Consider the following 7,545-nt stretch of genomic DNA (forward strand, 5'->3'; position numbering starts at 1 on the left):
AGCTCCTTCACAAGTGAACCCAAATCATCCGAGGGTTCTACATATGCAATGGTCATGAATGCAGAGTAATTTCCTTCTCCGTCATAGCTATCTTCAGAGTCAGACTTTGATGAATCAGTATCACTCAAGGTAGTGGTATAGACCTTTCCTTTTGCCTTCAAATAATTAGGACATTCCTTTTTGAAGTGTCCATGTCCATTACACTTGAAGCACACAATGTCCGCAGGGAATTGAGAATCCTTCCCTTCACTTTTCTTAAAGTCTTTCCTATCACCTCTTGAGGATGGAAACTTCCCTCTGTTGAATGGTTTCCCACTATTCTTCATCTTCAGAAATTTTCGGAAGCTTTTCACATGATATGATACTTCCTTCTCCACTTCATCTTCTTCGAAAGGATCATCCATTCTTTCGGTGATGGTTTTAAAAGCAAGCGATTTACTCGTCTTGTGGGAAGGCAGTCCAAGCTCATACGTTTGAAGTGACCTAATGAGCTCTTGGATCTTAATTTCATCCAGATCCTTGCTTTCCTCTATAGCTGTGACTTTTGCTCGAAAGCTCTCCGGTAAGGATCTCAAAATTTTTCTCACCACCTTAGTATCTTCAATCTTCTCACCAAGATTGAGCTTCGCAATCACAATTTCATTAAGTTTCCCATAAAACGAATCAAAGGGCTCATCATCTCCCATCTTAAACTCTTCAAATTTGGTGGTAAGCATTTGGAACTTTGTGTCCTTCACCTTCTTAGTCCCTTCATAAGTTGTTTCCAAAATCTTCCAAGCTTCCTTGGCCACTGTCATATGAGAGATCCTGTGAAATTCATCAGGAGACACACCACAAAAAATAGCATTTAAAGCTTTGCTATTAGAATTGGCTGCCGCAAGAGCTGCCTTATCCTAGGTGGATTTTTCAGCCTCTGGCCTGGTCCAACATATTTGAACCGCATCCCACACGATGTCATCAATAGAGCATAGAAATGCCCTCATTCTAACTTTCTAGAAGGCATAATTGTTACCATAAAAAAATGGTGGAACATTTAAGGATTAAGACCTATCCATCTCAAAAAGGGGTCAAGGATCACATTCAGGTATTAAAACCACAACAAGTGTACCCGCTCTGATACCAATTGAAAGTTCAATTTGTCTAAAACACCCTTGAACATTTAGACCCCAAATTATAAAATATCAATTCAAGCTTATAATCAAACAATTAATGTGTGGAACATGAACATAAGCCAATCACAAAATTGATAACTAATCTATGCCAAATATAAACACATCCACATCAGTAAATATAAAGCAAAGATAAAGGGAAGGAAGATGCAAACACACGGACAACATTTTGATGTGTTATCAAAGAGGAAACCGAAATCCTCTGCGTAAAACCTCTCCACCGCCCTCCAAGCGATCAAATAATCTAATAAAGAATGTAATTGAGATACATGAATAGCAGAAGACCCTCCAAGTCTAATCTACCCAAGTACCTAAGCCTTCCAAGCTTCTTGCTCCAACGAGGTTACGCCGAACCTATTTCTTCTTTAACTTCTCGGATTCCGCTACTAGATCATAGCATCAACCAATGTATATTGGTTCCTTCCAAACTGCTTCCCTTAGCACCAAATGAACCTTCTCATAGATGTAGGTGTGGTGAGATAAGGATTTGGTCAATGACCTTTCAAGGGTATGACAATGGAGAGGAAGAAAGTAGAGGAATTTGTAGAGTCTCTAAGGTAAAGATTAGAGATGAGGCAATCTTGTTTTTCTCTAGAGTTTCTCTCATAAAATTCTCTCTCGAAACTCTCTCAAATTAGTGGGTATAAGGGTCTATATATAGTGGTGTGTGTTTGGAATACGAAGAGTAAGTTTTTCCTAAACAGGGTCGGCTTGGCCAGCCTGAGACTTTTGTCCTATAGTGCGACAGCTGGTGTGATCCTTTAGCTCTCCAAGTGTGCATCTCATGTGTCTGCAGTTGGTAAGTTGCCAGTCGCGAGTCAGCCGCGAGTCCTAGCCATGAACCCCTGCTTTCTTGCATATACTTGAGCTTTTCTTCACCTCTTCTCATACACTACCTTTACAATAATCCCACCTAAATACAGGGTTACTAAGTGCTAAATTACAAGCAAATTGGCACGAAATAAATCCAACAAAATGGTTGATAAATTTCAACCTTACAATAGTGTACCTTGGTGCGGTGAAATTCAAAAACAAAAGATTATAAGTACTTAGGAACACTTAATTTTTACTCTAATTCCACTAATGCCCAAGAAGTGTGGTCTCTCAATCAGTACAAGGGAGAAAATAAAAGAGTGGCTTTCTCTTATACATACACACCATTTCGCAATGATTGCTCTCCCAAAAAATTCTATATGTTTCTCCCTTTATATCTAGCTGATTATCTAATTGGGCTAGCCTTTTAGGCCATTCTAATTGGGCTTAAGTGTGTGGCTTGGAGTGGGACCAAAAAAGGACCAATAAGACACTAGCTCTAATAGGTCTTGGGCTTTTTTGTCAACTCTTGACAAGTCCAAAGTTACCATTAATTATATTTAATACCATTATATAAATATAGTTGAACTCTAAGCCTTATCTATAAATTATATCTTAAGACTTTTTATGGAAATTTAGACCCCTTAACACACAACCAGATTGAGTAACCTAGTTAATTAGTCAAGTTGTTATTTAGTCAAATTAAGATTTCTTCTAGTTCAATCCGAATCATTTCTTCAGCTCTCTCTCTCTCTCTCTCTCTCTCTCTCTCTCTCTCTCTCTCTCTCTCTTTACTTTTTCTATTTCTACTTCTATTTTATCTTGTTTTGATTCACCTTGTTGTTACAATGGAGCTTAGATAGGCTTTCATGCTCTTGATTTGTTGTTTTTGTTTTGATTTTAGATTTTTTGTTCTAATTAAATTTGTATTTTTCCTTGTTCTTGATCTGTTATTGTGTTTGTGTTTTGATTGTGTTATCGTTTGAGAGAGAGACAGATGAACAAGGAAGAGAGGAGGAAAGAAAAAGAATATTTTTTTTATTCAACCGGGTATTTTTTTTAAGATAAAATAATAGTTTGGAGTTGCTACAGTGTTCTCTAAATTAAGAGAATTACTATAGCAACTCCAAAAAAAAAAAAAAAATTGAAAAATCTGTGTTTAGAGAAGCTGTTGAAATGTGAAAAGTAGCATTTGGTGGTCCAAAAATAGGTTTACAGCTACTGTTGGAGGTGCTCTAATGCCTTTAACTTTAACCACCCAACAGAGCAATAAAGCCATTATCTTCTTCTTGTCTTTCTTTCTTCAATAATCATTATGGCTCACTATTATTCTAGCTCAGCAATTCTAGCGACCATCAGATTCTACCTCTTATTTTCACTTTTTGTAGGAATGGTCTCAGCTCAATTGTCCCCTTTTTTCCATGCAAATACGTGCCCTGATGCCCTTACCACCATCAAATCAGCTGTAGACTCTCAGTGTCAAGTGAACCACGCAAGGGAGCACTCTTGCTTCGTATTCACTTTAATGACTGCTTTGTTAATGTCATCTCTCTCTCTCTCACATTCATGACTGCTTTAATTTGTTTAACTAAAATCATACAGAATATTTTTTTTTTTTTACATGAACCCACTTTTGACACAATTTTATCAGGCATGAATCACAAGAAGTCACATATTTTTTTTTAAATATTTTTATTTACAATTTGATAATTACAATAGAAGATGGAGAATTTGAATCCTAAACGTCTTCATTGAAAACACAAAATTTTACTAATTCAGCAATAAAGTTCTTCACACAACAAGTCACGTAATTAGTAGTGAAGAAAATTGTAAACGTTTTTGTGTATTTAAACTAATTGATAACCAGAGGTTTAGAATAAATTCATGGGACCCAATGTCGTTAAGATGCCTGCAAAATAATTGTAATAGCTTCTTTTGGCTTAATAATTTAAATCGTACATCAAGAGGCTTATGGCTAACTTTGGCTAGCCTCTTATAGAAGAGATTATATCAATTCCCGGTTCAAGACCATCACCTTTAGCCAGGCTGCTTGCTGAACTTTATGTCTAATACGTACGCTCTTCACATGCAATATTGTTTTATGAGCCATGTAAAGTCATTTACTTGTTTAACCCAAAATAAATTTAAAGGTTCATGACAACATAAAAGACTATACTAAATTGTGCTAATGGATTATTGAACCCTTTCATTTGTTGAGGTATTTTCCGTGCATTTGTGGTGATCATGGAGTAGAACTATACTTATTACACATTTTATTACATTAATTTTATAAATTTTTGTGTTAATTTTTAAAATACAAAATAAAACAAGGATTCAAAATTTTATTATTACATGATATCTGTAAGGGCAAATTTTGGTTCCTAAGCCCAAAAGGTAAAAGGATCCAGGCCTAAAGAGTCCAATACAACGAATTTGTAGAGAGTAGGTTAGAAAACTAAGCTTTAATGAGTTGGGTAACAATTATAATAGATCCAGATGAAAAGAAAGTAAAAATAGACTGGTTTTATCTAAAGAAAATCATTATCGGCACAATCTGAGAAGATCAATTCTTATATATATCTCTTAAATTTGATTACAGGCATAGTTCTTTTTGCTACAATGTTTTTTTCTCAATTCCCCGATCCCACTCCCTCAGGGTTTTCTTTCTATTTTATACTATTTTCTTTCTTTCATTCCCACCCTCCAGTGTAGATTAGGTCGTTGGTGTTGATCATTGTCCCATCAGCACCTTCCTGCAGCTTTTGGAAGTAGCTGTAAGGCTAGAAATTACTGTTCAGGGATCACTTCCACATTAATGCGGTTAGAGAGTTAGCTGCAGAGCATTTAATGCGGTGGTGACAGCTTTTTCTTAGATATTTCATAGTTTCCCTTTGTTCTGTGCTTCCATAATGTGTATCCTTATTAATAGGATATCCTGGAACGTTACTCTGGGTGGCAACCACCCCTTCTGACCTCTACTCTGCTCAGCTAAGGAGGCATTCCTCCTCGGCTCACCTTTGCCAACCATCTTAGTCATTGCCAGCTCATGGAGTTTGATCCTTATGTCTTCGTTATCGTTTATCTGTCCTCGGACAAGGCCCATGGCCCAATATATACCATGGGCCCTTCGTCCCTACAATATCAATCATATTTTTTGTTGCCATCGTGTTGTCGAATTTTTTATAGTAAAATTAATAGAAACTTTGACATTTTCCTTGTGATGAATGGATAAAATATAGACGGTAAGAATATTTAACATAAGGAAAATAACAAGTTTGGGTAATGTTATGTAATAGAGGTCTGATGCATCGGCCTTCTTTGATGACACAACAAATTTCATAGGAGAGAAAACAGCTTCTACAAATAATAATTCACTAACAGGATTTGACGTAGTAGACACCATCAAATCTCAAGTGGAGAATGTGTGCCTTGGTGTTGTATCTTGTGCTGACATTCTAGCGGTTGCTGCTAGAGACTCTGTTGTTGCTGTAAGAAAAAGCTCCGAATTCATATTATTTATAAATTTTAATTTAGACCATAATATTAGAACATATATTAAAATCGTGTTCTTTTGCTGTTGAAATTATTTGTTTCAATCAAGCTGGGTGGGCCTAGTTGGCCGCTCCTATTAGGCAGAAGAGACTCTACCACTGCAAATTTAAGTGATTCTAATTCTGACCTTCCTACTCCAGCATTGAATCTTAGTGGCCTTATTAGTGCTTTCTCAAACAAGGGTTTTACTGCCCAAGAAATGGTGGCCCTATCAGGTGAGTATTGTTTAAAAATATTACATTTTTTCAAGGTACAGTCATGTACAAAAGAAACAAAATAAATTGATGAAAGTAAACTAATCCACAATAATTTTAAATAAAGAAAACTAGTTTTTTTTTTTTTTTTTTAAACTTATTTTGGCTGGCCTTATACCACAAAATTTTCTCTCCAATTTTTGACAAACTTTAACATAAATAAACAATCAACAAAGCATATTTGTGGATTTCAGTTAGTTTAATTAGAAAAATGAATAAGAAATTTGGGTTTCAATTCTTGTCTACACCAAAAATTAATTAATATTTTAATCTAATAATACAAGGCTATCATTAAGAGCAAACTTCATAAGTTGAAACTATAAATTAATTTTTTTTTTTAAAAAAAAACACTTCTAAAAGAGTGTTTTTGGCAAGCCCAAAAAGGAAATGTTTTTTTTTTTTCTTTATTTATTTATTATGGTGGATCCCATCCCATATATATATATATATATAAAGGAAAAAAAACCTACGTTGTAAATTTGTAAATCTCATCTAAACGCAATAGTAAAAAGTTCTTATATATAAACTCAACATTTAATTAACCCATCAATGGTTTTTAAAGCCATGAATAAAATAATCCAACATATTATATATATATATATATATATTAAAACCGAAACCTTTGACCTCTCCACAATTTTCCACATTAGCATTATTTAACTAAAAAAAAAAAATCAGTAAAAAAAAAAATACATAAGATCTAAACCGTTTATATTTTTGCAACTCTATTACCTATCCTACTGAAATACCACTTATTCTATTAAAAAGTGAAAACAACATCTATCCTACTGAAACACTACTAATCCTATTTGTTAGGTTCTAAAGACTTATGATTCATGTATTTAGAACTCTAATGTGTAATGTTAGCAAACCATGATCAAAATAATATGTTTAGTCTTGTTTAGACTTGCTCAAAGTTGTGTAATTCATGTAAAGTTGGAATCGAGTGGTTGCAGATGCATTGGTGCATTTAGGCTTGGCTCAATCAATCGAAAGTTAGACTCGATTGATCGAATCTCGGGTAGAATGCTTTTCTGTAGAATTTTCCAACTCATTCCTAACTCATTAAACGTTTTGGGTTTTCTGTTTTTACCCTAGGTATAAAAGGCAAAACCCTAGCCACGTTTTTAGAGTCGCTCCTGTTGTGTTGTTCATACTTTTCTGTTTTGTGTAAATCTCTTATGGGATCTAGATGAGCTTTCTTTTATACAAAGTTTAGGGTTTTCAAGGTAGAGATAGTATCATCATCTTGATGATCAACTCGGTTGCTGCCATTAGAGTTTAAAGAATAATAAGTGTGGGTGCTTGTAGCTGATTGGAGAATCTAAGAAAGAAGGAGTCTGTGGATTCGGAGTTTGCACATGGTCGTGTCAGTAAGTTTTACTGGTGGGTAGCATTAGGAAGTCAAGCGGGGAGCTTGTAAGTCCTTTTGTATGAACTTCGATTCTTTTGCATAGTGGATTCAGGTTTACCTTGAGGATAGCTAGGTCAAATCCTCCCTAGGTTTTTACCGTGTAATTTTCTGAGTGATCATATCATTGTGTCTTTTATGTTTCCGCTGCTTTATATTCTTGATATGATTATATGTTTGTGATAACCTAGAACTGCATAATTTAACTAAGTTAATCACTTGGCTAATTAACTAGGTTAATCTGATTGGTTTAAGGGGTCTAAAACTGTTCACTATTAATAAGTGAAAACAACATATAAACCCCGTTACCTCTCTCTCACTCAAAAGCTGTAACCGTCGCGTCCCT

Source organism: Quercus suber, unplaced genomic scaffold (assembly GCF_002906115.3).
Source record: "Quercus suber isolate HL8 unplaced genomic scaffold, Cork oak 2.0 scaffold_57, whole genome shotgun sequence".
NCBI classification, from domain to species: Eukaryota; Viridiplantae; Streptophyta; class Magnoliopsida; order Fagales; family Fagaceae; genus Quercus; species Quercus suber.